Below are 13,870 nucleotides of genomic sequence, written 5' to 3' on the forward strand. Positions count from 1 at the left end.
CTATAGTAAACTATGTTTTTTTTTACATCAGTTGAGAATCTGGTCCACATTAACAAGCAAATCTGACCCTCAATTTTACATTTCTGAATTTTATATTTTATCTCACTAATTGAAAACGGCAGCAGCACTGTTTCCTCTGAAAACTACTAACTTGCTTTTCACATTATCAAATATCTGTGTTCTTTGAGGAATAACTCATGAAGTTATGAAGCAAGGCTCAATTTACCACTAATATTATTTTACTTAACTACAAACAAAAAATAATATATATATTATATATATAAGTTGCTCTTCCTCTAATAGTGTTTGCATGCAATCTGTGAGACACACTTCTATTGCCTTCAGCCATAGAAATTTAAAATGTTCAAATAGAGGTTAACAAGAAAAGTAAAAGATGATGCCTACGGTGAATTATTTGCACAGTACTGTTTCTCGGGGATTACTCCATTTCACATGCTGATAACTTTGTATTCTGTTTCTTCTAGATCCTACTGTAGGGGAACTAACTCTCCCTAGACACCATAAGAAATCTGCTTGACTAACTCAGAGTCATGTGCTTCAGGACTAGGCCTACGTAATGAGTATCAGCACTGTATAAACTTTTGCATTTTGGCTGTAGAGTCTAACAGAATTCAAGCTCTCCTTATCTTTATCTCCAATATGTTTAATTTTGGTGTTAAGTATAGTATAGGAGTGTGCAATACACAGGTAGTTCCTGAGAAACTGGCTTCTGTTCCTTGATATCACAGGAAACTACAGAATGCCACGTCTGCAACAGGTTACAGGAAGAAAAAAGCGTAACAGAAATAGGACCATTGGGTGCCAGCAGCAAGGCTATGACAAAAGTCTGGGACTGATAACACTTGAAGAGTCCTATCATACAAGATGGGACTGGGAGAAGTTACTAGCAGGTTATGGTTGTACAAAAGGATGCAGACTATAATTATATCTCCTGGGTTGGCTGTAGACCATGAACACAGCCTTGTTTCTTTCTGTATTACTTTTCATTCCTTGCAAATTTTGGAAGTTAAAAAACTGTCCATTGCTCCTTGTCTGGATGTGATGAGAACAACTGAATGTATCACCTTTCCACATAGCGTTTGTCTGTGGGGTAATACTTTCTAAAATTGACCTCAATAAATCCTATTGTCTGAAAATCCACATAAACAGATTCTTCTGCTGCAGCAACCCGCACTGTTCACTGTTGGTTTATAAACTGGGAGGTCCTGCCAAGTCACATCCCGTGGGGGGATCCAGCAGTCACTGTTCCACTCTAACATTTTCCGCCATTGAAAATGACGCAAATACACTAATATTCCTTTTTTTTTTTTTTTTTCTTTTTTTTTTTTCCCCCCTGGTCACTGATATAAATTATTAAATTGATTAAGAAAATGACAAAAATCCCTGTAAGACTCAGTTCATTGTAATAATTATGTTTACATATCAGGACCTGTAAGAGAACAACTGAAGTCTTTTTAATGACATTAGATTTTTTAACCTGCATCATGCCATTTCTGAATCTTTTTTTTTTATTATTATTTTTATGCTGTATGTATTTATAAATAGTACTGTGTGTATTTATACATAACTCATGTATGAGTGTCTGTAAGACACATTCTGTCTTAAGGAAACCTAGGACACCATATAAACACAATTACATTTTGCAACCAAAGTAGTAATCTAGCATAAAAGGAAATTATTTTGTCAGGATCATCTTTCCATATACTGTTTCTATTTGCATTCATTTTATTTTCCTCCTTGAATTCTTTGATAGCAGAGTCCTATATCAGTCAGTACTATTTTGCCTGGGATCAATGTCAAGCCAACAGCCCTACAATTGATTATGTGGGTTGCCTCATTCAGTCTTTTTAAGCTCTGGCATTGTATTATCTTTTTTCCAATCCTTTGGAATGTCTTCGGTGTTAATAAGGTTACAGCAAATCAACATCCTTGTACACACCAGTTGAATACGTGCTGGTTTACCACTCACCAGTAATTTAGTTTTGCAATCCATCTTTCAGATTTCCAGCTGATGAGAATCTTGGTCCACTTAATGTGACTGCTATATATATATTTTTTTCCCCTAAGATGAACATTTTGAATGCAAACTCTAAATTTTAACTCAAGCTGTGTCAACACTGAAGTAGGAACAATACTTCAAAACTTTTTCCTGTATACTTTTATTTTTAAAAATTCAGATTGTTCTGTCTTAAAGCACACAGGACATGTTTTCATATATATGTATATATTGACAAATACACGTGTGCATGCTCGTGTATGTGTTTGTTTGAATACAAACATAGCATCACTTAATAAATTTAAAATTAATAACTGAAATACACAAAAAATGATGTGTGGTCAGGATAATATTGGACTTGTCTATGCTAACAGGTGATTTAATGCAGTAAAAGCAGTCAGCAGATCAAAGTGGTTGCTCCTGCAGTCCCTATAACTAAATGTACTTCAGTCAGTCTTACTCTGTACTTGATTTAGTCTAGTCCCCTGCACAGAACGCTCTTGCTGCCTTAGTGGTTCTTAGGTCTGAAAGACTAGTCATATATGTGGATATTTATGTCCTCATTAGATGTTGGAGTATGTTTAGGGTGCAGTGAGAACAGAGATTTTTTTCTCCGGAAAAAATCTCCAGCCTAATGTGGAAAAAGTACTCTTCAATCCAAAACAATCTGCAGCAAATGCTTTCACCAGAAAATTTACTTCGAAGTTTCCATCTTTTTCTCAACAAAATGCTAATTTCAACACAATCACTGACAATGTTTTGTTGCACAGAGAGCACTTGTTACAGTATATTTTCATTTCTGTTTCTTATATTTTAATTATCATCCTAAATTTAACGTCATATGCCTCTAATGCATACAACTTTGCACCAAAGATGAGAATTATATTTATCATGTATCTCTATTAATATATATAATTGTAAAATATAAATTTAATTCCTAATAGTTTAATATTAACTATTTGTCACATCTATTCAACCTAAAACAAATCCCAAAGTTTCAGGTGTAATCTAAAATAGATGCCAAAAAGGAACAATTAAGAAGATTGAGCAGAAGATTTAGCTCTACCCATGTCAAGAACTACAATCAATATATGGCTCTACTGGCTGTTATTCTAATGACACACCATCATTTACAGATTAACTATTAATTCAGTAGCTGAAAATGCTTTCACTACTTTTACAGACAGTTCCTACTTTTATTTATTCATAGTCCTAAAATTAAAAATCGTAATGTTATATGTGTCTTGGCAGAAAGTGAACGTCATGAAGCATTAAAGCTGATAAAACATATATTCTTCTCTTTCTGAATGTAACAAAACAGTAAGAACAACTTTCTTTGTATACTACCATCTCCTTGCTGTATATCAGATTTGACAGAATGGCTCGATACAGGCTCTGTACACACAAGTGGGATATAACTAGCCTAAGGCTGCTTCTCAGCCTCTGCATCCATGACATCACTTTTATATTTGCCATCTGCAAAGATTACTCAGTCTTAAATAACTTCTAGTTTCCATGGGTTTGAGTATGATTTTCTATTACTTCTGCCACTGCAATGCATAACATTTTTCAATTATTGCCTAACCATCATATTTTTCTTTTTTCCCAAGATCTTTGCTAACATTGGCTCAAATTCCATTGGCTCTAGAACCTGATTGTAGTAATACATCTGCCTGCAAATTCCTCTCTGTATCAAATAACGGATGGTTCAAAGACCACAGCTCTTATACAAGCACTGTCCTTTGTCATTAGTTGTTATTCTCCCTCTCCAACATTTCTCTTTAATATATTCAAAAATATAAGCAATATAAGCAATTATAACCTTACTTAGCCTTGTCTTTGCTACAGTGAATGAAAACATCTTTGAAGTACTCAGTTGACCAATGAACATGTGAGAAACAGCTAAAAATATTTTTCATATATTCTTATGCAAGTCTTGTTCTTCAACTCAAAGTTTGGTAATTATAATGAAATATTTTTAAAATAATAATTATAGTGATCATTATTATTTTGAAAGTGTTTGGATATGGTTTAGACACTTAACATATAATATATTCCTTCTAAAAATCTTAAAGGAATTAAAAATTCATTGATTATGCATCCTTGAGTGGCATATACCATAATTATCTCAATTTTACAGATGGAGTAAGTGAAGCACACAGAAGCTAAGTGATTTGTCCAAACTCTACCACATTGCACTGGAGTGTAGCAAGGAGAGATACTCATGGTTTCTAACTAACAGTAGAACAATAGATTGTGATACACACATCAGTCCCTGGAGGCAGAATGTTACTGTTTCTTTATCAGAAATTCTTGGCTTCCTTTCTGAAAATAAGATGCAAAGCTTTGCATTAGTTCAGATTGTCTAGTAGTTGCCAAGCAGTTCAAAAATTCTATTTGCATACAAATAAAGGGTTGTATTGAATGAAAGACTGAGTTGGAAATGATGCCCAAACAATTTTGCTCAAGATGAACTTTCAGTCTTGAATCTTCTTTCCCAACAGCATATCTGAAAGCATCTGCCCACATATGAAAAAATCATGTCTGATTAGGTAATGGAAACCTGTGTAAGCATCTGGTCATATCAGTGGAGGCTGCTAGCATGCCCCTTTGACTAATCAAACATGCATTAGTTATAATGATAAAGAATATCTTCATTTTGGACAGACTCCTGGCTCAGGTCCATTCATGTGAGAGGGCAGAGGCTTCCATTTGTAACCCCCAGGATAACTAGAAGCCATGCAGTTTTTTACAGTCAAGATTTTTCTTTCTTACTTGTTGAAGTTAGCAAGATACTTGAAGAACAGTTCTGGTACTTGAGATGAGAAATATCTAACTTCTCTTTGATCCAGAATGCTTTATCTGACATAAGATTAAGACTTGAGAGCCAGCACAGAAATGGAGGAACATTTCTGTTTCCTTTCTTCTATATCTCCTAATTGATATTGGGTGATTCTCCACTCTTGCATATTCTCAATGTAACTCCAGAGTTCTTTTTCTACTTTGCAATGCAGCCTGAAAAGAAGAGTAACACATCTGTCTCTGACTTCCCTAATTGCCTTAGAAGGAGCTAGAAGACTCCTTCTCCATTCAGAGAAACAAGATCTGGATAACATGGGTGGAATAAAATATTCATTCTAGCCTACCTTGGTTATTTCTAACTAAAGTATTAGACCATATCATAAAATATAGGGAATATAACTACTCTGAGCTTGTCCACTCTCTGAGTATGTAAGAAACCATGACAATTTTTTCTGAAATTGGGTGGGCTTTTTATTTAAGACTCCATCGTGATTCAATCAATGTGATTTAACTTCCTAAACATCTCTCAGCATTTTGGCTGATTTGATTACTTTCTCAGATACCTACCTCCCTTATAACAACTTGTTTCAGATCAAGTTATAAATCCAATGGTTTAAAATTTGCAAAAGGATAAAAATAGCACGAATGTTCCCTGCTTCCTAGAAGTTGATGACTATGTAACACCTGAACTGTTTATCTTTCTAATTCATGCTTCATACAGCTTCTGCTCAGAGTAAAAGGAATTGCATGTATTTATCTACAGAAGAATGTAATATATATGAAAACAAATAATAATGCTAATAAACAAATAAAGAAAATAAATTTCTGAAGTATACAAAGTTGATTTTGTGGTTTGCAGGACAGATCCGGAGATAAAAATTCACTCTTAGAATTTCACCCTTATGCAATTTCTTGTCATAGAAAGCACAAAATATACTTTAACCATGACCTGCTTTTGAAAAAAAGGAAGAGGAATATTGTATTAAGTGCACGTTATTTGAATAATGAATAACCACAATTTATTAAAATAGTAAGATATAAACTTTTTTTTTCAGAATTAAGAGCTACATTTAAAAATAATTTATACACAGTAATAATATATAAAGTATAAATAATATAGAAAGTAATAATAATTTGCTCTTGTGAGGCCCCAGTACAAGAAAGACAGAGAGCTGTTGGAGCTGTTGGAGGGGGTCCAGAGGAGGGGGCACAGAGTTGATCAGAGGACTGGAGCACCTCCCCTACAAAGGCAGGCTGAGGGAGCTGGGCTTGTTCAGCCTGGAGAAAAGAAGGCTGCAGGGTGACCTCATTGCAGCCTTTCAGTACCTACAGGGAGACTACAAACAGGAGAGGAATCAACTCTTTGAAAGGGCTGACAACTGCAGGACAAGGGGAAATGATTTTAAGTTGAGGGGGGAAAGACTTAGGTTGGATGTCAGGGGGAAGTTCTTAACAGAGAGAACGGTGAGGTGCTGGAACAGGCTGCCCAGAGAGGTTGTGGTTGCCCCGTCCCTGGAGGTGTTCAAGGCCAGATTGGATGGGGCCCTGGGCAGCCTGGTCTAGTATTGAATGGGGAGGTTGGTGGCCCTGCATGTGGCAGGGGGTTTGGAGATTCATGATCCTTGAGGTCCCTTCCAACCCTGGCCATTCTGTGATTCTGTGATTCTGTGATTCTGTGCAATGACAGTTCAAAAGTAATGATTCCTATTTTATTACAGAAGACCATGACATCAGATGTGGATGTTGGAGATATGGCAATAGAGGCTGAACTTTCTCTCCAGTATTATACTACATTTTGTTATCGTGTGACAGAAGGCAGCAGAGGGGCAGTCTGGCACAATGGTATTGGATATGGAAGTGCAGATGAAGCAAAGGCATGGAATTGAATTCCTCCATTCAGAAAAAATGGCACATTCATCAACACTTGCCAAACATTTATGGAGACCAAACAGTGGGTGTAACACAGTGAGGTAGTGCGTGGTGCATTTCAGCAGTGGTGACAGTAACGTGAAAGGCAAGCCATGTTCCAGGCAATCATACACAGCTATCACACCACAAAATGAAGAGCATCTCAAATTGGCTCATCCATTATCTCAATTAACTTGTGGTGATTACTATGTTGAAAAATAGCGTTTTGTAGCTGTTTTGTAGCTATTTGATTTTTTCTATCAAATAGTGTTATTTTGCTCTTTTTATCTGTTGTAAATTCCATGGAAATGAAAAGCAGGCATTACTTTCAGAGTGACAGACGTATTTAAAAAGAATATACCTGTATAGCCAGTAAAATTTGCTAGTGATACATAACACACACACAAATATATATGTATGTTAAAATCTTTACATCTGCTTTTATGTTACTATATATTCATTAATTAAAGAGCACGAGCAAAAAATGTATAAAGTTGATGAAAGGTTTACAGACCTAGTGACCTATACCAACCCCAAGGATTAGTACCAAAACTCTGTGTGACTGCAAATTATTACACCAACCTTATTAGGATAATGATTTCCCACCTTCCATGGTGCTGCATTGTTATCCATAAGCTCCCAAAGGTCCCTAAGCCTGTTAATAACCATTATAGATGTGCGATGAAGTGAATCAAAACTAAAATGAACTCACCTGAGCCTAAGTAGATTAACCCTGCTCAAGTCTGATGATGTCCATATAAATTCATCTGGCTCCCCTTCCAAAAACAAATAGGAAAATGCAATAAAGTGGTAAGACAAGGGTATATATTATCTATTCTTTTAAAAATATCTGGAGAAAATAAGTCAGGAGGAGTCAGGAGTCAAAAAGGAAGAATTGCTATTTAAAGTGAAGAAGAGGATCATCTTTCTCTAGTGGAAATACATTTGGATATTTAGGATTATATTCTATACACACTCAGCACTTGGAATTCTTGAATCCTTCTCACAGGCTAAGGGCATTGTGACTTGTAAACCAACTGTAGAAATGTGGATTAAACAAAGTTTGTCCTCTTGTGCACTACATATTTTGTTAGTCCTTGAGAAAGTAATTCGAAAAATTATATGTTCAGAAATGAAGAAAAGTTCACATTCAAAATAAAGATAACAGTTTCTGAAACATTTAGACTGCTCCTGTATTTCTGAAGAAAGAAAGCAAACTTTGAATTTGTTCTATTGTTGAGGAAAATCCAAGTATAGTTATAAAATAGTCTGCTAGGACTCAAAAAGAATATTTTCATCAAAAAAGATAAAATTTACATAAATATGCCACCAGTGGGATTTCACATGTAGCCTAATAACTTTTTAATGCATATTTAATGTCATAGTATTTTCACATATAACAAGTATATGCCCTACCATGTTTTAGTTTACAGAAATCTTCACCTAGTATACCGTATGTCAGGTCTATAATTATTTCATTTTATGTTGGTACAGAATAAGAAAGAGGTAGATTTTAATAGGAAAATTGAAAGTGAAAAATTTTTTTGAATGTGTTTGAATGATTGAAATTGATAATTAAGGAAGAATAAAGCTTCTGATAGTGTTTAGATGAGTAGAGGAAAGATGAAGATAGGATCAAATTACAGACTTTTGATCATGATGATATCTGAATTTGATGTGGAAAGACATAACAGGTGGACTTTGCATAGTGTAATATGAGTACTAGAAAAAAGAGATACATACAACATTAGTATTTCAAGCAGGAAAGATCATTTAGACCTGAAGAGGAAAAAAAAAAAAGAAAAAAAAAGAAAGCAAGAAAAAAAGAAAAACATCTGTAATTAGACAGGAAATTATCCTCCAGTGACAAAGAAGGGATATTTTAGTGTTATGGTTCAAAAAGAAATAAGATTCATTACCTGGATATAAACCTGAACGTTTTATGTGAAAAAAGAAAAATCTGGACACAGAAGGAAGGCATGGGGGTAAATTCATCTATTATGATGAAAAAAGACCAAAGGGATCTGAAAGGAAAGAAAATACATAAATTTACTATTCTACTTCCAAAACCAGAACAAGCAAGAAAGGAGGAAAAGAAAAAACATTTCACTTATGGGACTGAATATACAGAAAGAGATAAAAATATTATAGAAATATGTTATTAAAAATCAGATATAATAAATGAAAGGGAAAACCATCAAAAAGAGGACCATAAAGGGATCTCTGTAGAAATGTCTTACATGAAGTATCTCATCATGTCTGATCAACATCATGTCCGTGTGACTGGAAAGATAGGGAGATCATTTTCCTTATTAAAAAAAAAAATAATAGCATTGAGAAGTACGGTTCATGATGGACTAAACAGAAGCAATCTGAAGTAAATACCTCTGCCATCTAAACTCCTTGCCTTCTTAGAGATTTATGTTATAATCTGTCTTTTGTACTCTTTCCCCATTTGGGAAAGAAAAACAGTTCTGGAGTGATATTTTTCCAAGAATAAAAACATTCTGCTTTCCATTAAGTTGAAGCCAGTACAGCATAAGAAGGAAAGGATCTAGGTGCAAAGGCATCTCATGATAAAAATGATTCTGCAGGCTCAGTTTTAAAACCTATTTATTTTCACTCCTTGTTGGTAAATCTGGCTCATCTCCCCATCAGTCCTCTGCCTTATTCTCTTCAAATTTTCTTACTAAACTTACTAATTAACAAGTTTTGCCTTTGTTTCTATGAATTTATTTTATTTTACCACTGCCTGTTTTATTTAAGTAAATCATAAGCTATCTAGGGTGTGGAAAGCAATTTTACAAAACCATCTGCAAATTCGGAGATAAGCTAAGACAGATAATTATACTTTTTCCTGTAGTTACTCAACTTATGTCTTCCTTAATTCAGGTATTTTACATGAACAGTCAGAATTTAGAAGATAGCAATGCATTTTTTCAGATGACTTTCAGATATTCAACATATAATTAAGCATAAGAATATGGACTTGAGAATCAAAAACATGAAACCAACTATATCAGGAAAAAAAAGAAAGAGGGAAAGAGGGAAAGAGGGAAAGAGGGAAAGAAGGAAGGAAAGAGGGAAAGAGGGAAAGAGGGAAAGAAGGAAGGAAAGAAGGAAAGAAGGAAAGAAGGAAAGAAGGAAAGAAGGAAGGAAGGAAGGAAGGAAGGAAGGAAGGAAGGAAGGAAGGAAGGAAGGAAGGAAGGAAGGAAGGAAGGAAGGAAGGAAGGAAGGAAGGAAGGAAGGAAGGAAGGAAGGAAGGAAGGAAGGAAGGAAGGAAGGAAGGAAGGAAGGAAGGAAGGAAGGAAGGAAGGAAGGAAGGAAGGAAGGAAGGAAGGAAGGAAGGAAGGAAGGAAGGAAAGAAGGAAAGAAGAAAGAAAGAAAGAAAGAAAGAAAGAAAGAAAGAAAGAAAGAAAGAAAGAAAGAAAGAAAGAAAGAAAGAAAGAAAGAAAGAAAGAAAGAAAGAAAGAAAGAAAGAAAGAAAGAAAGAAAGAAAGAAAGAAAGAAAGAAAGAAAGAAAGAAAAAATAGACCTTAATAGTGAACTTTGTGCTTTACAGAAGGAAAAACACAAATATTTTTGCTTTGTTTTGTTTTAACTCATCAATTTTGAACAAGACTGCAGATACTTCCTGATTACTTAGAATAGAACCTGCCAGAACTGGAGTTCCAGTTTCCTATGTTTAACTGCTGTTTTTCCCCACTGAGCAGCAAGAGTTCAGACAGATGTATGTAATAAATTCAGAAATGTTGATCTGCACTGCAGATGAGAGACTGAATAACAGTATAGTCATAAAACTGAAACTTTTCATACCATGCAAGAAGCCTGTACTATATTTTACTCCACACTTCAAGATATATCACGATGACAGATTTCCTAATGTCAGGATATAGTATCAAAAGAATTCAAAGAAGTTTCTCAGCAGCTGCTGTTTGAATAGTTGCAATTAACTTATGAAGTCATCTAAATCACAGTAGTTTTACCTATCTCTTACACTTTTGAAATACTTTTATGTTAGTAAAAAAAAAAAAAAAAAAAAAAAAAAAAAAATTTGGAGAAGTTTTTGTTAAGACATTCAACCGTTCTCCAAGACTGCTAAATATAATATTCCTAGCAATAAAATGCAATGGAAAGTTTATAGTAATGGGTAAAGTATATAAACAGAACTTTGAGATGATAAGTGGATTTTATCTAGACTATCCAAAACTATTTTTTCACTTTAAAAACACATACTTATAGAAGAGGCATTGAAATTGAATTCTGCACAATGTCACAATAAACCATCAAAGCAGATTCCAGCAAATCCAGGAAAAAATGCTGATATTCCTGAGGCTCTTAATTCTTCCCATTCACCCAGTTTCCCCATTTCATTGTGTTATAAAACTGTACATTTCCCATCCTCTCTATGGCAAGTTCCACATACTCCCTAAAAATTCAACTGGAAATTACAAACATTTTACTCAGCTTTCCAATGAGCCTTATAAACCACTAACATGGATGAGAGTGGTAGCCTTTCTAAATAGCATAGTAAAGTGAGATGTTAAGGGCCAAAAACATTATTGAGAGAAAAAGTATTTTGGAACAAACATTCTTTCCAAATTTCAGGAGATAACTTCAACTGCAGAATACAATGTAGCAGATTTGACCAAAAGCTCTGTGCATCCACTTCTAGGCCATTATTATAACAAGTATAAAAGCCAGTACTGAAGTTCTTTGTGGCAATAGAATTGAACAAAATTAATTAGAGGAAGCTGTTTGAAGCTTAAAAATTAAGCCATCCATTTACTGATTATCATTTGTGATAGAAATCCAATGCATTTCTTTTCTTGCAATAATCATAAATACATACAAATATATATATATATTTTTAAATAGTTGTATTCAGAAAGATAGAATGCACTTTTCAATTGTTTTTTTACTTTTTTTTTCCCATTGATAGATTGATATGGTTGTTCTGTATGCAGGAGATTGTTAGGTCAGTATCAATGGAAAAGTTTTGAGGCACTTTTAGCAAATGTAAGCTTTCTCAGTCACAGAAGGTAGGTACAATTGTAAGCATGTTTAGTTTGGAAAAGAAACAGCTTGCCTAAAGATAGAGATAAGTATTTGCTTGCATTTTTAATATTTACTTTGTACTAATAGCCTGTTTCATTTCATAAACATATAAGAAATCATGTTGAAGTTATGGCAGAACTACAGTATAGTGGCTTATTTATTTCTTTGATTCTCCCTGCCAAAAGACAAAATTCAATTGTTTGCTTTGATAGTTATTTAATGATATGAGCCCTGACTGGATTTGGGTCAACCTCAAGTGTTTCATAGAGCAGTGAGTTTCTTTTGAAATGGAGTAACGTAAACACACTTTCAGGTGTAGTATAAATAACAAAACTTCAACACATGATATTTCTTTAAATTAGCAAAGTGTTAATAATTGATAGGGGAGGAGGTCATATTTAGGTTACCTGGCATAAGAACAAAAGTATTTCTCAATATGTTGGAAAAAGCATAAGACAAGTTACAAATGTGCAAAATAGATAATGCAATAATAAATATGATTTAGAACTATCCCTGGATGTCTAAAAAAGACTAAAAAATGTTTTGACAGTATATTTATAAACACTGCTTTTCCTGAACCCTTCCTTTAATGCCTTTGCTTTTTGTAATTGTCACATTACCATTACAGTATCTATCTGACAGTATTTTAGTTATCCTTTCTGAAAGGAAGTGCTACTTGCACTCATTGTAGACATTTTGATATGGATGTTCATGATGTCTCTTCCTGAGTATTTGCCACTTCCATCCTCTTCCTCATGTGAATCAAGATCAGTCCAACAAATTAAGGATTAAAGTTGGAAAAATAAGGTGATGATGACAGCAGAATACATTAGCAAGCAAGCAACAATGAAAGAAGTAATGAATAAAGAAGTAGCAATGAGATTTTGCTTTATAGGTACTGATTAGTCATGATATTTTCGTTTCTTTATTGTTTCTATGTTATTGCATTGGTTATTGTCCAGAGAAAGCAGTTTATGCTCACACACATGTGCAACAAGTTTGTTTAATGATGACAATATGCATAAGCTGCAGGTAAATGGTGACAATGTTAAAATCAAAAGTAATTTGTTAATGTAAATGTCATTTGATTGCATAGTTATTATTCTGTTGGAAAACTAACATCAGTCAAACTGAAATAGTTCAAAAGTGCTTAGGATCTTCTCCCGAAGCTCTTGTTCAGAAGTGCTGATCCCTCTCAATACAAACCAGATCTGTGGTCATCAAGTGGAAGAGGAAAGATGAGTTCCAAAAGAAAGCCACTCCTCAAAAATTATTAGAAGATTCAAGTTGATAAATTCCCTTTGCATCTTCACTGAACTTATAAATGTATCTTCCCTCATTCAAAAATGCTGTTCAATCTTAAATGCATGATATTATGGCCCCTGAAGAGGATCCACACCTAGCACACTTCCTATACTATCTCTACATAATCATTATTTCCACATATGACTCTTTACTTCCGCCAACACTACTGCTGTACTACATAAACAGAAAAATTGAGTGAGTGTGAGTAAAGAGAGTATCTTCATCAATTATGAAGGTTCTACTTAAACGACTTTTTTTTCCAAAAACTAGTTCCTTGTAAACATACACATTAACTGATGTACTGTATATCTGAGATTATATGTCTGTTTCTCCTGAAACTGAGAACAAAGCCATGCATGCTGGAATTTCTTTTTGTTATTGTTGTTTTGCTTTTAGACTACAAATTCTTCTTTTTCCATCTAAACCCCTAGTTTGATCAGTATATCCTATTTAGATCAAAAGTAAAACACTCCTTGTTTAAGAACGTTTGTCCTACTAAACACATCTTACCTAATACTGGAGACAGTTTAAAGTGGCATTCTATGCCATTAAAGGATTATTGAGAGTGTCTGTCCAAACCACTCTTTCATTTGTGGCCTGCTTATCAGGATTAGGATATTTGACAAAGACAACAAAACTAGATCCAAATGAATGAAATCATTTGTGTGTCCTAAACTGCAGAATAACCAAGCAGGGACTGACCTTCATTCTGCACAAGCCTCGTAAAATGCAACTATGTAGTTCAATCTACAGCTTTTATAAAACTGTTAGAAGAGCCTG

This window comes from Lagopus muta, chromosome 3 (genome assembly GCF_023343835.1).
Source record: "Lagopus muta isolate bLagMut1 chromosome 3, bLagMut1 primary, whole genome shotgun sequence".
Lineage (NCBI taxonomy): Eukaryota > Metazoa > Chordata > Aves > Galliformes > Phasianidae > Lagopus > Lagopus muta.